Below are 20,053 nucleotides of genomic sequence, written 5' to 3' on the forward strand. Positions count from 1 at the left end.
AATGTTATGTTCGTCTTTTAAGATGATATAATATTCATCTTGCCATATCTAATTAAAAGAATGAATAAACTTTTTTCAAAAAATATATTTCTATCTTTAAACATATTCTATAGAATTTCATGTTCATCTTTTGAGATGATATGTTATTCTTTGAACTATGTTTGATCATAGAAATATCAATTTTCAAAACCCTATTTTGATATTAAATCCATTGTAGAATACAGTGTCAATGTCTCGAGATTGTACTTTATTCTTAATGCAGTGTTCGATTACAAAATAGGAGAAATCAAAATCTGCGTGGTGACATAATTTTTTTCCCACCAATCACTCCTAGAAAATCTAACAAAATTTCATTCTTATTTTAATCGAGAGTTTTCGTAGGAGACTCTGTCTCCCTACGATGTAATTAACTACGAGGGCTTGCGCTCGTAGGAGATTTGGAACCACACACACCTGATTTCAAAATTAATCTTTTTAAAAATCTTCTTAGATTTCTTTGGGAAAAGTTAAAAAATGATTGTCGTTATCATATTAGAAGAATTATCATTGAAAGGTGTTATGTCCCTTTGGGGAGATACGTCCTTCTTTGATAAGGCTTTGGATATGAATTCGATAATCATACTCCTTGAATATCATAACCAGATATTTAGTTGAACTTTACCTTGTCCCCTCGGGGCCGTGTGAAGTTCTCTTTAGAGTCTAGCTATGATATTCAAGACGAATTACATAATTCTAAGTCTGAACACCGTTATGGAATTTTATTTTCGTCCTTCGGGGTGATATAGTTTTCTGAACGAGTTGATTTGACTTCCAGAATTAGAATTCAATCTCAATCTTAAAATTTCCAAAGAAAACTAATATTTTCAAAACCTGTTTTCAAAATTCCACCAACAATATATAAAAAGATACATAACCATTTCATACACTGGACGTTGTCTTTACAAAACTAAAATCATACAATACGAGCAATTCAGGAAAAAAAAAAGTTTATTTGGATGAACTTGTATGTATCTATTTCATACTCTAGAAGTCGTCTGTATGAAGGTAACTTCATACAGTATGAATAAGACTTAGAAAATTTTCCTGCCATAGTTCAATTAACTGTTATTTGGAGGAACACTCAAACCAAATCATCCAGTATGATCCAAAATCATATAGTATGATTAGTTTTAAAAATTTACAAATTTTTACACTCCCGTAATGTGTGTGTACACAATTATCCAATTATAATCACGCTATCTCAAACTCAAGAAAAGCATAAAAAGTACAAACTTCAAAATTAGTAAACCCTAATCTAATCTGACTTGAAGTCTTAAGTAGTCTGAAGTATGATTTCCCTAAAATGTTAGTACAAACAAATAATAAAATTAATATTTTCATTATATGTTAGGAGAAATAGAAGTCAATACAGTACTATTTTAGAATCATCAAAAACACACATGACTTTAAAATATAATTATGAAAACTAAGCTGCAACACTTATAATATGATTAAATCTTTCCAAAATGTCACATCAAGAACATATAGCCAATTACAAAATATATAGTATATTTATAATTATCTAATTTGATTAGTGTTAAATCCATTTTCCCTTTGAGTCTTTGGTATGACTGTTGACTAGAAGGTATCATTCAGTATAATGTATAACTTGTACAGTATTATTGGCAATAATGAATCATCTAGATTAGTTAATAAGATAATTATTATTGCTAACTATTAAATCCTACATATACCACATAGTATAATAAGAGTATTGTACATCATGATGTCAACAAAAAAAATAAATTTTTAAGTGTTATGATAAGTGATAATTATATAAGTAGAAACATACAAATAGAAAAAAAAAACATATAAAAAATACACATTCAAGATAAACAAAAATGCAAACATGTAAAAAGAAAAAATAAATAAATAAACAAACCTAAACTTACCTCTTCCCCAATTTTCCTAAAGATGAATGTCAATAAAAACTATGATAGTCTTAAGTGTGTTGAATGTATTATAATTAAAAAATTTGGAAATGATGTTTGCTAGTTATTTTTTAATATCTACATTAGGTAATTATATAACACCCATTTCATTATAACTCCTAATGAATTGTGCAATTCTTCTTATATGGATAAGATCAAAAAATTATTATTCAAGACATAATATACTTTAATTAGTTCTAACACTTATGATGAGGTTGACCTAAGACTTAATATACTTGATCAACAATAAATGTCGTATGACTAACCCCTATAGATGGACTAAGATAAGCTCTCTAGGGTGACTAGAAGAATATCTCCAATTTCTATGAAAAGATTCTTAAAGTTATTCTCTATTTCCTAGGTTAATACTTTTTACTCCATTGATAACTCAACCTCATCATCATCATCAATTATGGTCTTATCTAAATTAGTTGACTCATCAAATACCAGGAGGTTGGATTCCTCTTCAACTATGACTCTTAGCTGAAGACCCTAATGAATTTACATACTAGGAATAATTATAGGAAAACTCTTTTATTTGTTGTAGAATCATATTTTCCCATAAAAATTTACCATTCAAAAGAACCAAATATTTATACCCAAATAAATGCATATGGGATACGTTTTCCATCATTCCCTTAAGTAGTTTATAGGGTGTCTTATTCGCTTGAATCTAATGCTTATCCTTTTCAGCTCATTGTACTAATTATTCACTACCTAGGGGAAAAAATTCAGCAAATAGTATTCACTACTTAGGGGAAAAAATTAGGATCAGTCCAAGATTCTTTACAAAATAATTCAAAATTTTCATTTCAAACACTCTATAATAATCATCATACATAATTATAGAAGTCAAATAATCTAATTTCTTTTAAATCTAACTGGAGAAAATCTTAAACTCATCGAATGACTAACTCTTATATGTTAAGAATCTAACCCATATGAATCTAGAGTAGTTATCTACTAACACAAATAAAAAACTATTACTACCTTGATTGTTTGTACTTATGAGTCCAAATAAATTCATATAAAGAATCTCTGATGGTCTAGTCACGAATATCTCCATAATTGATTGGATTGAAGATCTACTCATCTTTCCTAACTAACAAGCATCACACAAACGATCCTTAATGAAATCCAATATGGGAATGCCTCTAATTTGATATTGTTGGGTTATCTTTCTAATGGTTTTCATACTAGCATGACATAGTATTGTACGTCATAACCATGGTTCAAACATAATAGCTTTCATGTAGCAAATATCATCAAAAGTAGAATAAAATCCAAATAAACCATATAAACATTATTCATTCTTTTTCATACAAAAATACTTTATTTATTTAAAGAAATTTAATATGAAAACCTTTATCTCAAAGTTGGTTAATGCTTAGTAGACTATGCTTTAACCCTTCTACTAAAACCACATCTTCAATAATAAAGCCATTAATTTTACCAATTATACATGAGCCAACCACTTTCCTAGTAATGTTGTCTTGTAATGTTACCTTACATCATCTTTTGGACTTTAGTGTGATAAATGCTTTAAGTCTATAGTCATATGCCTTGATTAGCCAATGTCTAGGTACCATATGCTCTCACTAGACCCCTTATGAGTGCATTCCTATAAAGTAACTCTAAGGTCAAATTTGGGAACTCAAGTAAGTTTAGGTACCACAGTATACTTGGGAGTACACATAACTATAAAGTAATTCAATGGCCAAATTTGGGAACCCAAGTAAGTTTAGGTACCACTGTATACTTGGGAGTATAAAAGTTATTTATGTTATGCTATGGTGCTAATGCGTTCGGCCACTTCATTAGATGTATTCTATGGTGTATTGTACAAGTGTGTACAATGTGTCATAATATTCAACAAGATTTATCCCAAACTCTTGGAAATAGGTTCACTAATTTATGGGGAGATAATGCCTCTTCCTATGAATGTATGATCCTTGTTGTTTCCTAGATTGGGGTTTTGCATTCGCAGGCTCATGTGTGTTATTTTATAGTTCATTTATTTTATTTATCAAGTATTTATTTTCACTCTTTTAAATTCCAAATTTAACTAATGCTTCATGCTCTTTTCTATGTAATTCTATTGTAAGTTTTTCAACTCTTTGAATGCTACTTCTAATTAAATATGCTTTATTTTCAAGGATTCACGTGATTTTTTTAATATCAACTTGCATCTTATTTAATTCTTCAAACTCATCCAATAATGATGCATTCTTATCTAATTAAATCTATTTAATTTTGAAATTAGAATGCTCTTTAACTAAACTATCATGCCCTTTTTTTAATAAAAATTTACTTTTTTAAAACTACATGGTACTTTTACAACTTCTTATATGAATCACATGTTTTCTTAGAAATGGAAAATAATTCATTATAGAATAGCTCACATACCTCATCTTGATTGGAGTTATCATTTTTGCATTAAGCTTAAATTAGTTACCTCTTATTCTACCTCTTATTCTTACGAGTATGAGGTTGAGTCTACCTAAAATTATTTTGTCTCCTATGCTTGCCCATTTTTTCAACTAAAGTTTTCTTCACCCTTTTTATTTGAAGGGTGCCTCATAAGATTATAGCAACTAGATCTTAAGTGTCTAGGCTTGCACTCAAAATAAACATTGTTAATTAAAACTTATTAAACATGCCACTCATACCATTATTCCTTTTGTTGTAGCACATTTACTTTCACTTTAGGAAACTTTTAAATTATTAGGTCTCAAAAGATATATCCTCGCTCCCTTTAGCTCCTAAGTTAGAGCTATCTTTATTATCAACTTTCATTTCCCCAATTTTCTCTTCTTTTTTTTGTTTTTTTTTTGTTTTTGTCACCTACATCCAAAAGTCTTTCGCTCACATTTCGCTTATAAGCAATGAAAAGTCCTAACAAATTATTTATAAAACATATATTTAGATCTTTGGATTCATATAATGTAGTGAATTTTACATCAATGTTTATGTTGGCTAATGATGTCAAGTGCATATTAAGTACTAATGTAGACTTTTATTCTTTAACAAAAATAATTTTGTTTTTAATATCTCCCATTCTTCATTTACTACATACAATGGTAATCTATATAGTTAAAACCTAGTGTGACGTAAACCCCCAATAGAGGAATGCAAGAACAAGAACAACACCCAAGACTAAAAATAACTAAAACTCTTGCCTCTCCACTCTCATGCTCTCTCTCTCTCTCTGGTGACTCTGAGGTGATCTAAGGTTTTCCCGTTCGATCTCTATTTTTTGCTCTCTATGGCTTATTTTTTCCACATTCAAATATTTCTTATTTCCTTCAAGTGCTCTTATTTTGTTTTACATTTCATTTTAATTTTCATTTTATTTAGCTGAGTTTTGGGCGATGACAATGCTATCATCATCGATTCCCTCTAACTCTTCATTTCCTGATGGAAATCTTGGTCTTTCAAAGATCTTCTGGCTATTTCTTCATCTTCACCACCTAAACTGCCTTTTGTTCAAACAACTTTCAAATGTTGCCCTGCTCTCATGTTTGATGATTTTTTGGTTTCTCAACTGACCACTCCTTTTACAATAACTTTGGTTGGAAAGTTTTTCTAGCGGTAATCAAATCTAGACATCATACATAAAGTTTTTGCTAATCTGAATATTTTTGGTTCGTTTCACATAGGTTTGCTAGATCAAAGAGACATTGCAATCCAACTATCAAATGATCTTGATTATAGTCATATATTTTATAGGATATCTTATTATATTCAAGCTTGTTAAATGTGGTAGCTCAAGTGGACTCCAAATTTTGATGTTTGTGAGGATTCCCCTCCTGTGTGAATTTCCTTTCCTATTTTAAGATTTCTTTTTTTTTTAACTCCCAAATCTTGTTAGGCCTTACTTTGATTTTTGGTAGGACACTACAAATAGACCAAGCTACAGCTTTGATTTCCCATCCATCAGTGGATTGTGTTTTAGTTGAGTTGGATATCTCTAAGAAAACTCTAACTGGGATTTGTCTTGTATTAGAATTAAATGGCTATTTTCAAAAAGTTGAATTTGAAAATTTGACTATTTTTGCTTTCATTATAAAATGCATGGTCATGGTTTAAATGACCTCTATAGGTTACTCCCTAATCTTCATAAGGAGAAGCAGCCTTATAAACAATTATAGGAAAATAATGGTTTAGCTCCTTTGGCAGCTAATGAAAATGATACTCCTTATCAAGGTTTGGTTGAGGAAACTTTAGCCACACAACTAGAGAATAAGGAGGAACTAATGTTTTTTCACTGTTTATTTCCATCTACCAATATTGAAGAACCAATTATTTCTCAAGAAACCTCTAACAAATACATCACTTTTTAGCCAATTGTTTTTTAGAATGTGGATGAGCAAATGTTAGCTATTACTTCTTTTTAAAATATTGGTTCAACACCTTCTTTCATTCCATGTGATATTAATAAAAATTTGCCTGCTATAAATTTTTTCATGATTAATAAAAACTGTGCCAATACTTTATCCCCTCAGCTTATTGTATATGATTAGGATAACTCAATTTCGAGGAGGGAGAGATACATAATAATGATTTTGTTTTGGGTGGTAAGAAAATTATGGAAGAAGGGTATAACTTTGAGGATGAATAATTGGCTAAGAAGGTAAGACAAGCGAGTCTACACATTGGTAATAAGCATTGTACTATCCCTCAGCATCATATTAATGCCTTTACTGATGCAGATGATATGGATATTGTGCCAAAAAAAATTTTAAAGATCATAATGACACTAGTTATATTAAGTTTTCTAATAGGAGGGGTCAAAAAAGCGAAAACATAATTTTACAATCCCCAAGGACCATTTACTCATAAACTATTCACTAACCCCCCTTTTCGTATGTTTAAATATCTTATTTGGAATGTTAGGGGCATTGGATGCCCCTCATCTAGGGTGAGGGTCAAGAATTTATGCTATATTCACAATGTATCTATTCTTGTCTTCCTTGAAATGCTCATTACTTCAACTAAATTACTTACTACTGCTATATATTTAGGGTTTAAGTATTATGTTACTAATATTTCCAATAAGATATGGGTGTTTTGGAAGGATCCTATTTGGCTTGAAGTTATAGAGACTTTACTCATGTTTTGTATTGCAATATTGAATTTTTAAGGGTTTGTGCTTCCTTCGACAATTCTACTTCCTCTCGTAGTATTATAAAAGTTCTTTGGGAGTAACTCACTAACTTCCATAGGATTTGTAGTTTGCCTTGGTTTGTTGGTGGTGATTTTAATACTATTTGTAATCCCTCTAAACATGTTGGGTGCTTTAATCCAAATTATCATTTTATGGAGGACTTTAATAATATGATTTTGGATTATAACTTAGTGGACATTAGTTTTTCTAGCAATAATTTTACCTGGAATCATGATCATTTATGGCAAAGGTTGGATCGCGTCTTATTCAATGATGGCTAGCTTAGTTATTTTAATTATATTTCTGTTGAACAACTTAGAAGAACTCTTTTTGATCACTCACCTCTTTTAGTTAGCCTCAAGTCAAGGCATATGGGTCCTACACCTTTTTTTTTATTTCAAAGCATGTGGCTACTTCATGATTCATTTATGGATGTGGTTAAGGAAAATTGACAGGCCCCTTTGCATCCTGATAATTTTATCTTTGGCATGAATAGATTTTGTTTTAAATTGAAAAGACTTATGCATAAAATTAATTGGTGGAATAAAAATGTCTTTAAAAATATTTTCACCAATATCATGAATGCTAAAGATAAAGTGAACGCTTTTGAATTAAACTTTTAATTGTTTCCTTCTGATAATAACTTATGTTTTCCTCGGGGAACTAAATAATGCCTTTTTAAATTACAAGCTCAAGAGGAAGCCTTTTGAATATAAAAAGCAATTGGTAAGCACCCTATTGAATATAATAATAATACCAAATATTTCCATGCATTGGTTTTGAGGAATCATACCAAAAACTCCAATTATAAAATTACTCGTGATGATGGTTTGTTAACGAGGATGCTAAGGAAATTCCTAATTTGGAGGTTCAACATTTTTCAAATCACCCCAATAAGGATTTTACTCTTAAACCTATTGATAACCCTTGTGTTATCCCTAGCCTCATAACTCACGATGATAATGATTGTCTTTCTAAAATCCTAACTTTTAAGGAAATCAAAGAGACCGTTCATAGTATAAATGTTGATTCTAAGTACGGTTCATATGTTTTTCCAACAAGTTTTTTTAGAAAGCTTGGAATATTATTTGTAATGACCTTCATTATGCTAGTTTAGATTTTTCGCTGGTCCTACTATTCCTAAATTCTTTACTTCCACCTCTACTGTGCTTATTCCAAAAGGCAATGCTATGAGTGATTCGAATGACTTTAGGCCTATCAGTCTTTATACTTTCTTTAGTAAGTTGGTTTCCAAAATTCTTATGAATCGGTTAACTACTCTTCTTCCTAAAATTATATACCCTATCAAATTGGTTTTGTCAAGGAGCGGGCAATTTCTGATAATATCCTTTTGGCTTAGAAATTTTATCAGGATCTTGATGTTAGGGTGAAAGATCGCAGCATCATTTTGAAATATGATGTCTCCAAGGCTTATGGAAATATTTACTGGAACTTTCTCTACAACATTCTATAATTGTTTTGTTTTAATTTACTTTTCATTAATCTCATTATGAACTGTATTGAAGGGTCCTACTTTTCTATTATTTTGAATGGCAAAAGCTCTAATTTTTCTAAGTTCTTTTAAGGTTTAAGAACGGGTGATCCGATCTCTCCTGCCCTTTTTATTATTGTGTTTTATTACCTTTCTAGAAGCCTTACTCACCTCTTTGAGAATAAACCTAGCTTGTATTTTAGAACTTTGGATAGCTTTCCCAATTCTCATTTATGTTTTATTGATAATTTTATAGATTTTACTAACGCTTCTTTAAATAAAATTAACAGAATTATGGGTTTCTTTCATGAGTTTTAGAATGTCAGTGGTTTTTCTATGAATAAGAATAACTGTTTTTTTTTTGCCTCAAATAAAGTGCCTAATGATCATATTTTGGCTATAAAAGGCCTCACTAGTTTTGTGCAAGGTCACTTGCCTATTAAGTACCTTGGGGTTCCTCTTTTTAAAGGCAGAAAGAAAAATTCCTTTTTAATGATTTGATTACTTCTGTGCATAATAAGATCTTATCTTGGGAGTCTTTTTTTTTTGGGGGGGTGGGGTCTATTCACTCTCATTATAAGTGTTCTTTGTTCTCTCTCAGTTTATACTTTTCAAACTCTTTAACCTACTCATGGGTTATGCAGTAGAATTGATAAACTTCTCAATTATTGTTTTTTGAAAGGAAGCAATGGCAATTCTAAAATTATCTGGTCCTTTGGGACCAAGTGTTTTGGTGTCTTAAATGAAGGTGGTTTGGGTTGTAAGAGTATGTTTGATTTTGCTTATGAACTTTCCTTTAAATTATGGTATTCTTTTTGTGTTAAAGTGATTCTTTGGCTAAGTTAATATTTGCTAAGTATTGTGTGGGTAAACACCCTACTATTTGTTATTATAATAAGGGGGACTCTAAAGTGTGGCAGAGAATTTGTAAGATTAAATGAGTGGTTGAGCCCAATATTTTCTGGTGGCTAGGTGGAGGTAACATCTTTTTTTGGCAGAACTATTGGTTGGGATATCATTCTATTGATTCCATCAGTAATACCACTTCCACGATGGTAGTTAAGGAGAATTATTTCATTACTAAAATTGTTAGGATTATGATAAACTTGCTAGTGTTATTCATGACTCTTTTATTCAAAAAATTATGAGCCTTCCCCTTAACATGGATTTTGATGATTTATTTTTATACAATTTGTCTAAAGATGGGGGTTTCAGATTAAAGGATGCTTGGTATGACTTTAGAGCTAAGAATGATATAACTACTACTTTTTCTATGATTTTGCATGAAAACATCACTAACACTATTGCTACTTTTATCTTAAGAATTTTGCATAATTTCATCCCTACTTATGATAACTTAATTAAAAACATTTTTATCTTAATGTTCATGTGCTAATGCTACTTTCATGTGGAGAATATGCATATTATATTTCTTTCATGCCCTTTAGCTGTTAAAACCTAGAGTATTTTAATGATATTTTCATATTAAATTGTTTAAATACTAATTTTTCTATTAATTCTCTACTTAATTATTGGTTTATTAAGTCTAAAGGTCACTTTCGTAATGTTATTCCCTCCTTCATTTTTTGGTATTTATGGCTTGACAAAAACAATTCACTTTTTAATGGTATTACTATGAACCATCATAGGATTATTAAAAATGTGAATGGCATGGTTATGCGGCTTTTTTCTGTGAATATGCTCTCTATCAATAAATTTAAGAATTATTACTTTATGGCCTCTAAATTGGGTATCATGATGGAGGGTGAGCATTGTTCAACTGAACCTAGTTTTGTTTACTAGATCAAACCTCCTAATATTTCCTATAAGCTTAATGCTGATGGTGATGTCAAGGGTTCTAGTTCGGGTTGTGGTAGCATTAATAGGGATGGTTATGGTAATATTATCATGGCTTTTGTGGGTCCCTTACAAAATTGCTCTGTGAATTTTCCTGAACTTTATGCAACTTTGCATGAGATTAGATTATGTGTTTCTCTTGGCATCTCTAACATTTGGATTGAAGTAGATGCTACTTACAGTATTCATTGTCTAAGAAATGCTGATAAAATTATGTGCAACTCAGACCTTGTTTATCATGTTAGGGACATGAAGCAGTTGCTGATTTTTGTTAATTACTCCCTTTCCCATGTGTTTAAGGAGGGAAATTCCTGTGATGGTTGGCTTGCTAATTTATGGTGTAACCTAGATTATTTTAATGATTTCATGGATTCTAACCTTCTGGTTCCTTTAAAAGCACTTTTAAGATTAGAGAAAATTGGTATTGCCAATGTTAGAATTTAGTTGTGGCATTTGTTTGCTTGGTTTTGGGGTTGCCTTCTCATTCTAGTGGGACTCCTCTGATTTCAGCTTTTCTTATTTTTCCTATTTCTATTTGGATGCCAGCATTATTTCCCCATGTTATTCATCTTTTCTTAGGCTTCTGGTACTCGTTTGGTTTCTTATGGGTTGATTTCCTCTTACCCATGGTTGGGCTATTTTGGGGTTGTTATTTTTTTGCCCTATTTTGCTAGGTTGTTGGGTGTTGGTAAGGTTTCCTGTTGGGTGGTTTTTTGCCATCTGTGGTTGGGCTTGTTTGGGGTTGTGCTGGTGGTTGTTCTTTGGACCTATTCTACTTTGAATTGTCTCTATGAGATGATTGCCTCTTTCCTATGGTTGGGCAATATAGTTGAGGTTATTTTTTTGCCCTATTTTGCTAGGCTTTTGGGCGGTGGTAAGGCTCCCTGTGGGCCAATTTTATGTATCCAGTGCTTAGACATGCTTGGGGCTGTGCTTATTCCTGTTATTTGGAACTATTCTATTATGATTTTTTTTTAGTTTCTTCTGGTATTGTATCTGGAGTTGTGCTACTTTTCTCTGGTGGAGGTTGGTTCATTTGGTTTGTTGCCTCTTCCTTCACATGGTTCATGTGTGATATATGTTGGCTGGGATTAGGTTGGAGTGGCATTTCCATTATGATTTTGCTAGCATTTTTGTCTCTAATCATTTTGACTAGGTGGACCCTTATTCCTTGTATCTACTTTGCCTATTCTCTCTTTGTTGTTTTGGTTGTTCAGTTTGGAATTGTGGCTTTTCCTATTTTTCCATGGTGGAATTTCTATGGATAACCTAGTTAACTTCTCTAATTTAACCATGAGTTGGTTTTTCTTTTTCTTGGTTCCTGGTAGCTTTGGTTTTGTGGCCTATGTCCTGTGGTATATTTATGTTGACTAGTTTCCTATTAGATGGAGAATTTGGAGTCTAAATAAGTTCTCTTCAATTTATGTTACTTATTTGGTGGATAATTGTTTGGATTATCAACAAGCCTTTTTTTCCTTTTAAGAGTGCAATTTCCACTTTGGCTGCAACTTTTTTTGCAGGGGCTTTTTGTGCAGGTGCTCATAGTCACTTGTTGGAAGGGAAGACGAAGCTCACTGCTAGTTTTTGGCTTTTCCCCTTTTTTGTATGCCCTTTATTGTGCACCGTAGATTGTGCCTAATAATTTTATAATTTTCAATAGTAGGAAACTCGAGCTCCTAGGATTTTTTGTTTTCTTTTTGTAGCTCTTTTGAGCATTACTGAAGATCCCTTTAAGTACTTTGTAATTACTTTTGTATATTAATGTGTAGGCTTGTCTATGGGTTTCCCCTAAAAAAAAGAGGAAAGCAAGAACAAAAAGGAATATCAAAATGGAATATTGGCATTCCTACACAATGGATGTCTATAAGCTCAACAAAAATTAAGGGATGCATATCTTTTGATCCGCATCTATAATTAAGAGTATTTTTAGGAAAAAATATGTTATTTAAATGCATCATTTCAAAATATATAATTAAAATTGTATCAATTATTTTACTTATTTTTATTTAGTGGTAGGTACTCAAAAACTTTAATTTTCTTTTAAGTAGAATAAATTCATGCAATTATAGTGAGTAGTAGTGGTTTTGATATGGTACAATAAAACACTTGCTCATGGGTTCAACACTCTACTCTAGCACTTTATTACTTGATCTAGCACATATACTTAGGTAGATTAATGGGATGTTCTAAGTTTAATATTAAAGAAACCCTATGTATATTTTAAGTTAAACAAGTTTCACATTGGCTCACCATTAACTTATGATATCATATGCCCCATATCATGTTCTTGGCACCATTACTATGGAAGTAAGTTGTTTTATAATTTACTATATAATAGAAACAAGTGCATATTTAGACCTACCTCTTGAATCTTTATTTTCTTTGTTAAAAATTTTCCAAAAATAAAGAAAGTGTATGAAAGTTTATTATATGACTAGTAAATCGAGTCATGACCCTTTGTTGTTTGACCTAGAAATGTAATGTACCCTTAAAAAATTGAAAAATCCAAAATATTTTTAACCATGTCTTACCCAGTTTAAGATCATGATTATCAAAGTTCACTTAGTGAGTATGCTAACCCTATAATAGAACAAATCCAATAAAGAATTAATAGATCTACTATCTAGGCTAATAATTCTGAATTAAAATTGCTCGTTCAAATAATAGAGAATTCCCAATATAGGGGAACTCTTATTGAGGATTCTAATTTACATTTAGCTAGTTTCTCAAAAATTTATATACCTTTTAAGTATAATGGTGCTAGAGCTAATACCATTAGACTTTGATTAATCCCATTTTCTCTAATAGATAAGGCTAAAATGTAGCTAAATTATTTACCCCCCACGCCCCGCCCCCCTCCCCCCCCCCCCCACATACACTTTAACCACCTGGAATGAGTTGGCAAACAAATTCATTGCTAAGTATATCCTGCCTTTAAAAATTGTAAAACTTAGAATGGTAATACTTATTTAGCCTAGTTTGAAGGAGAATCAAATTATAAAAGTTGGTAGAGATTTAAGGAGATGCCTAATAACTCCCTTCACCATGAATTATCTAACTGTTTAGTTAATCAAACCTTTTATAATGGATTAGTAGGATTTCTTAGGTCAATCATAGATGCTGCATCTGGAAAATTTTTAATGTCTAAGTCATTTGAAGATGCTTATGAATTAATATAAGAAATGGCTACTAATCATTTCCACTAGCTTGTTCATATTTTGAATCCAAAGAAAGTAGCTAGAGTCTATGAATCTGGTTCTTTGTCAATTCTTATTACTTAAGTAGTTACTATTTCAATAGTCTAGCTAAAGACTACAAACTTAACACTGATGGAAGGCAACCCACATATAATTGGAATTTTTAATTACTGTTAGCATACAATGTTGGTTATATATTATTTTATATCTTATTAAATTTCCTTATATTTAAATTGTTCCATTTTAATCTTTAAGGTATTGCACTTGATTTCCTATTTAGCTAAAATAAAAATTATAAATAAAATTTATTTGAAATTAGTATTGTAATAAAACCCTAGATTATTGTTTGAATTAATATTGCATAATAATTCATATTTAAAAAAACCTAAAAATCAAGTAGTCTTGATCATTTAATATATTGATTTAATTATGAATTTAGAAACTATACATGGTCTTATATTGACAATTAAATTGAAAATGAATAATTAAATTTAAGGATTAGATACAAGTAGCACAAATCAGGAAAATCATAATTAAACATGAAACTATACAGGAGAATATATTGAATTCTTACATTAATTCAAAAGGATTGAAAGAGAATAAAAGAAAAAACTGATACAGAAAATCATTAAGCATATACTTTACAAAATAATATAAATGAAAATGGTTCAAAATGAAAAATATAAGTACATTAAAAATTTTGTATGAGTTGTATCTTGATTTCAATTGCATCCGATAATTTAACTAAAAGGATAATATAAGTAATCTAGTATATGTAATAGTGCACTCATGAAATTACTATTCAAACTATGAGAAACTAATCCCTAAACAACAAATGTCATTCAATATTCATAAGTCAATTTTTTATTTTTAAATATGATGAATAAATTTTAAATTAGCAATAACAAGGATGAAAACAACAACAATATCAAGCCTTTATCCCTTTATGTAGGGTTATCTACATGAATAATTTTTCTCTATTGCATCATGTTAAAAGTTAAATTCTCATTTAAATCTAGAGAGATTTACATGCATAGCACTTTATACTACTCTATTTACATATTTAACCCCTAAAACTTTAATATTACAAGCATACCACCCATAGTTCATTTTCATATCAAATATGGGTGGTATAAATGAAATATATAAGTGGTATGAAAGAAACATGAGTGGTATATTTGATATTAAAATAATATAAGGTGGTATGTACGTAATATTAAAATTTTGGATGTTAGATATGTAAATAGGATGGTATAAAGTGGTATGTATGTAAAATTCCCTTAAATCTAACAAATAAAGGCTTTTTCTAATATTTTATAACCAAGCCTTTTTAGGTCTACCTCTACCATTCTTAACATAAGTCAAAGCTACTACTTCTATTTTCTTAATCGGATCATCAAAAGCCTATTATTTAATGTGGTTGAACCATCTACAGAAACTCCCTCTAATATTTTCTTCCACTAGAACTACTCCAATCGTTTCACTTATTGCACATTTCATATCCTATCACTAAGAGTAAAGCCACTCATCAACCTAAACATCCTCATCTCCGGAACACTTAACTTTATCTTATGATTCCCTTTTAGTGGCTAACATTCTGCACAAAAAAGCATTGCAGGTATAACTACCATCTCATAGAGTTTTCATTTAAGTTTGGGGGAGATATTTCCATCACACAACAAACTTGATGCATTCCTCCACTTCAAACACCCAACTTGAATTCTACTAAAAATATCCCTATCTATTTGACCTTTAATTTAAATAATATACCTCCTATATCTAAAACGTGTACTATTATTAATGACTTAATTACCCAAAGTCACAATCCCCCACAAGAGCTATTATTACTAAAATTATACTATAGATATTTATTTTTAGATATAGTCAAACAAAATCATTTAGACGCTAAGATGGACCATGATAATTTAAGTTTACCTTAAACTCTCTCTTTAGTATTATCAACAAGATGAATACCATCAGCAAAAAAGCATACACCAAGGTACAACCTCTTATAAATGTCTAGTGAGAACATGCATGTTTAAAGAAAAAGATATAGGTTTAAGGCTAATCCTTGAAATAATACAACTGAAATAGGAAATTACTTGGTTAAACCACCTTGTGTTGGAACAAAAGTAACATCTCCTACATAATTATTCTTAATGACTTGAACATAAATATTATTAACCCCTTTCTTTCTAGACTCTCCATATCACTTCTCTTTTATCATAAGCAATCCCTAAATAAATAAATATCATATGCATACCCTCCTTATTCTCTATATACTTCTCCATGAAACCACTAAATAAATGTATAGCTTCCATAGTAGACCAACCTGACAAGGATCCAAATTGATTTTAAAAAAAAATTAGTATCACACTGCAACTTATGCTCCATAACTCTCTTGCATAGTTTTAAAGTTTGTCGGATTAAATTAATTCCTTTGTTATTCACATAATCTTGTGCATGAACTTTATTCTTAAAATTCGGAATCAATACACTCATTCTTCACTCATTTGGCATCTTTTTAGTCTTGAAAAAAATATTATAAAGTTTATTAAGCCAGGAAATCCCTTCATCTCCTAACCATTTCCACACCTCTATCAGAACATCATTGGTTCCAATAGCATTTCCACACTTCATTTTCTTTAACACCTCTTTAACTTCAGTTTTTCTAATACACTTATAAAAATAAAAATATTTCTTTTCATTTAGGGTGCTAAGGTTACTAATGTCAATCACATTATCATAATCTTAATTAAAGAATTAAAAAAAAAAATCCCATCCATAATTTTTGAATATCCTCTTCTAATAAAAACACTTTTTTGATCATCTTCCTTAATACACTTCAGTTGAATTAAATCCTTAGTACTTATATATCTATATTTTGCTAACTTATATATATATCATTCATCATCCTTAGTATCTATTCTATCATATAAACCATTAAAAGCAAAAATCTTTGTAGTTGTGTTTTACTTTTTTGTTCTCCTTACTGGTCTCTTTATATATTTCCCAATTATAAGAATTTTACATCTAAACTAATTTTTATAGCAAATCTTCTTATTATTTAACTTTTCCTACACATTTTGATTCCACCATAAATGTTGTTTACTATTAGGATATTTTTTTCCTTTGATACCCAAACCCATCTTTTGCAATATTTTTAATAGCGCTAGTTACTTTTTCAAATGTAACATTAACTTTCTCATACAAAGATAAAATCTTAGGATTTAGTGCCTTTCTCTTAAAAATATTTTTGTTAATATTTTTTAAATGCCCTAATATAATCCAAAAATAATATTTTACTTTTTTTATTCTTCTATCCTTCATCTTAAATTGAAGAATTAATAAGTAATGTTGAGTACGTAAACTTTCAATTGGAATAACTTTAAAATCTCTACAATTTAAATGATATATTTTTCTTATAAGAAAATAATCAATCTGAGTTTTGCAATCTTATAAGTGATGAGATGCTCCTTTCTTTTCTTAAATAAAAAAAAAAGGTATTAATAATTACAAAATCATATGCTAAAGAGAAATCTAATATTTTCTCACCACTTTCATTAGTCACTCAAAACCCATAGCCACCATGTATGCTTTTAGAATCATCTACCTCGCTACAAACAAGTCCATTTTAATCTCATCCAATAAATATTATTTCTTTGAGTGGCATATTTTGTATTAATTCTTCCAAGTCATTCAAAAATATTAATTTTGAGCACATATCCAAACCTACTTTAGGAGTATAAGAACTTATTATATTTATAATCTTAGCATCAAAAATAATCTTTAAATCTATAATTTTATCTCACTTTCCTTTATTTTTTAAAGCATTATCCATTAAACTCTTTTCTATAATCACACCTACACCATTTCTAGTATGACTCTTACTAAAATATCATTATTTAAATCCTAGAATTTCAATCACCATAGCGTTATCTCTAACCCATTTAGTTTCTTGTAAGCATATAATATTTATTTTTATATAAATCACAATATTTACTAATTTCAAAAAATTTCCTGTAAGGGTACATATATTCCAAGTTTCTATCTTAATTTTAGTCTCATGAACTAGCTTTTTGTCAACATCCATCCATAATATGGGAACATTTTCCTATTTAGCATTAGACCTAGGCACCAGTGCAGTGAGCCTTACACACTTATCCACTCTAGGAAAATTAGGGATTTTCGGCGGCTTTTACCAGTAGTCCTAAAGTTGCCAGAATTACTGGCGATTAAACCAGTGGTCTAACCACCGATGTTAACCAATGATTTCTCAGTCTATTTGTATTAAAATACCGCTGAAATTAGTGGCGATATAATAACCCCCGATAAGGGTACTAATTTTTTTATTTATCGATGCCTTTATCGGTGGCCTAGGTATCCAATTTTAAGTGAATTTTTTCGGCAGTCTAAACTGCCAGAAAACTTCCTGAAATGGCCCTAATATTGGCCAGCCCGAGCCTTCCTCTTCATTTCTTCATGTATCTATTTCTCTGCAGATGCTAGCTCACAATCACGCCTTTGATTTCTTGTATCCAATGAACTCGCCTCCACAATGTTCGACGACCTCGCCCCCACTCTGGACAATGACCTCTCTTCATTTCATCATGAAAGATGTCATTTGGCCACGTCCCAAAACAAATTCAGGTTTGCATTTTTTTCTCAAATTTTTAATAGGTTATTATGTTTTTTATTTCGGTGGTTTAACCAAGTATTTTCATATTTTAGTTGGATTAAATCAAGGATCAGTGTTAAGTCCATTTTTTTAGCTTTAGTCATGGATGTTCTCATTAGACAATTACAAGAGGATGTAACTTTGTGTATGCTTTTTGCTGATGATATTCTTCTTGTTGATAAGACTAGAGAGGGAGTTTAAGGTAAATTTGAATTATAGAGGTCAATTTTACATAGATTTTGACATCCATGACTTATCTTTATGATATGTATTGTTTATGTCATGTATTATTTGTATATAAATTAATTTGATTGTAAATATTTTTTAGATAAATGAAAAAGGATTTTGATGATAAGTATTTTTGTATTTTAAATTAAAATTTCAGTGGTTGTGCAGTCTATAAAATATTTGAAATATAATTGAATTAGATATTAGGATGTCCATCCTTCCATGATCTAGCATGATATGACTCATTCTCACTATGGGTTATATTAGGTCGTGTTGGGATAGTTTAGAGGGACATGGGTCCAACACTACACATACTTTTAAAATACAAATATATCCATCATTAAGCATTATTGAGCCACCAAAATATCTAGCCATTATATTCAAGCCATATAGTGTGTCATTTCTAAGAAACTCCCTAGCTTTATTACGATGTATTAAGGGATTCATTTCATGATTATTCAATTAGTATTATGTTGGCTGTCTACAATGTTATGCAACACTCCACTTTTCTCATCGAGGACTTGGGACCTAGAAATAACAATATTAATGATATGGATGACTAATTAGGATAAATGTTATACATTTCAAAATTTGAATTATAACTTATTCATTCCAAATTACTTCTACTCAGTGATGCATTATCCTATATTTAGTAATTTGAAACTATTAAATTTTACTTAGTTGTTAAGGTGATCAAAGAGTAAACATAAATGTTGCTTTAGGATTAGCAAGAGTTTAAGCTAGGGATAGTTTTGATAAGTATAAATCATTATTTTCATTATATTAAACTAAATAAAAAATATATTATTTTAGTTATATTTGTATATGAATTGTTCAAGAAAAATTAAAAATTATAAGTGTTGGACTGCGCCACATCATCTATAAGGATTATGTCGTTGTGTCATATCAATCAATATCAATGTGCCAATGTTTACTTGGAGGTGTAGACCTTCTCTTTTTGTATGTGTCATGGCATCATAGATGTTAGTGCTACAACATATGATAGTGCCATTGTGCCTAAAATGAGCACCGCAATAATGTGTCTACAAAAAATTCATGTAGGAGCGCAAACCTTTCTAATGTCACATAGTTGAAATGTTATTCCAAGTATCGTAGCACTTTCATTTTATTACACCACATTAAAACATTTATAACTGCCAATATTTGTTCCAACTTAATGAATAGACACCAATTCAAGTTAAAATCATGCCACATCACTCAATAGTATAGTAGAAGTAACACTACAACATCATGGTGCTAGTTGATTTTTCATTGTCGTTGCTCCACTTAGTCCAGTGCTGTAACACTCAAATTTAATCCTGCACTTATTATAAATAGATGATCGTTCTATTTTTTGTGGAGTTTAATTCTCTGAGAGAAAATTTAGTGCTTTTTTAGTGTATCTCTTTAGTGCCCCTTTAGAATAAAGTATAAGGGAGGCTAAAGAAGTACAAGATACAATCT

This window comes from Dendrobium catenatum, unplaced genomic scaffold (genome assembly GCF_001605985.2).
Source record: "Dendrobium catenatum unplaced genomic scaffold, ASM160598v2 fragScaff_scaffold_911, whole genome shotgun sequence".
In the NCBI taxonomy this organism is placed as follows: domain Eukaryota; kingdom Viridiplantae; phylum Streptophyta; class Magnoliopsida; order Asparagales; family Orchidaceae; genus Dendrobium; species Dendrobium catenatum.